We start from the raw sequence: 2,066 nt of genomic DNA, 5'->3' as shown, positions 1-2,066 counted from the left end.
TATCAAGACATTTGAAAGGAAACATAAAAATATGGAGTACAATATGCTATACTCTGGAAGAAGTTGGTAAAAATCATTAGAACAGTTCATTTAATTTAATAAACAAAGTGTATTTATAATTTCTGAAACAGTCTATATAATTTTTGGAATGCATCCCAGATGACTGTGAATTTCTGAGAATCTTTAGGGATTCTCAAGAATTATTTAAATTTATTCCGCATTGCTACGTGTTTCTATAAATGATTGAGAATATTTTCTATAGTTTCTAGAATACATCCCAGATGACTGGGAATTTCTGAGAATCTTTAGTGATTCTCAGGAATTATTTAAATTTATTCCGCATTGCTACTAGTTTCTATAATTGATTGAGAATATTTTATATAGTTTCTAGAATTCATCCCAGATGACTGGGAATTTCTGAGAATCTTTAGGGATTCTCAGGAATTATTTAAATTTATTCCGCATTGCTACTAGTTTCTATAAATGATTGAGAATATTTTCTATAGTTTCTAGAATACATCCCAGATGGCTGGGAATTTCTGAGAATCTTTAGGGATTCTCAGGAATTATTTAAATTTATTCCGCAATGCTACTAGTTTCTATTAATGATTGAGAATATTTTCTGTAGTTTCTAGAATACATCCCAGATGACTGGGAATTTCTGAGAATCTTTAGGGATTCTCAGGAATTATTTAAATTTATTCCGCAATGCTACTAGTTTCTATAAATGATTGAGAATATTTTCTATAGTTTCTAGAATACATCCAAGTTGATTGGGAATTTCGGAGAATCTTTAGTGATTCTCAGGAATTATTTAAATTTATTCCGCATTGCTACTAGTTTCTATAATTGATTGAGAATATTTTATATAGTTTCTAGAATACATCCCAGATGACTGGGAATTTCTGAGAATCTTTAGGGATTCTCAGGAATTATTTAAATTTATTCCGCATTGCTACTAGTTTCTATAAATGGTTGAGAATATTTTCTAGTTTCTAGAAGACATCCCAGATGGCTGGGAATTTCTGAGAATCTTTAGTGATTCTCAGGAATTATTTAAATTTATTCCGCATTGCTACTAGTTTCTATAATTGATTGAGAATATTTTATATAGTTTCTAGAATACATCCCAGATGACTGGGAATTTCTGAGAATCTTTAGGGATTCTCAGGAATTATTTAAATTTATTCCGCATTGCTACTAGTTTCTATAAATGGTTGAGAATATTTTCTATAGTTTCTAGAAGACATCCCAGATGGCTGGGAATTTCTGAGAATCTTTAGGGATTCTCAGGAATTATTTAAATTTATTCCGCATTGCTACTAGTTTCTATAAATGATTGAGAATATTTTCTATAGTTTCTAGAATACATCCCAGATGACTGGGAATTTCTGAGAATCTTTAGTGATTCTCAGGAATTATTTAAATTTATTCCGCATTGCTACTAGTTTCTATAAATGGTTGAGAATATTTTCTATAGTTTCTAGAAGACATCACAGATGGCTGGGAATTTCTGAGAATCTTTAGTGATTCTCAGGAATTATTTAAATTTATTCCGCATTGCTACTAGTTTCTATAATTGATTGAGAATATTTTATATAGTTTCTAGAATTCATCCCAGATGACTGGGAATTTCTGAGAATCGTTAGGGATTCTCAGGAATTATTTAAATTTATTCCGCATTGCTACTAGTTTCTATAAATGATTGAGAATATTTTCTATAGTTTCTAGAATACATCCCAGTTGATTGGGAATTTCGGAGAATCTTTAGTGATTCTCAGGAATTATTTAAATTTATTCCGCATTGCTACTAGTTTCTATAATTGATTGAGAATATTTTATATAGTTTCTAGAATTCATCCCAGATGACTGGGAATTTCTGAGAATCTTAAGGGATTTTCAGGAACAACTTAAATTTATTCCGCAATGCTACTAGTTTCTATAATTGATCGAGACTATTTTCTATAGTTTCTAGAATACATCCCAGTTGATTAAGAATTTCGGAGAATCTTTAGTGATTCTCAGGAATTATTTAAATTTATTCCGCATTGCTACTAGTTTCTATA

The sequence above is a fragment of the Aedes albopictus genome, chromosome 3 (genome assembly GCF_035046485.1).
Source record: "Aedes albopictus strain Foshan chromosome 3, AalbF5, whole genome shotgun sequence".
Classification (NCBI taxonomy): Eukaryota; Metazoa; Arthropoda; class Insecta; order Diptera; family Culicidae; genus Aedes; species Aedes albopictus.
Note: the sequence above shows the minus strand (reverse complement) of the source record.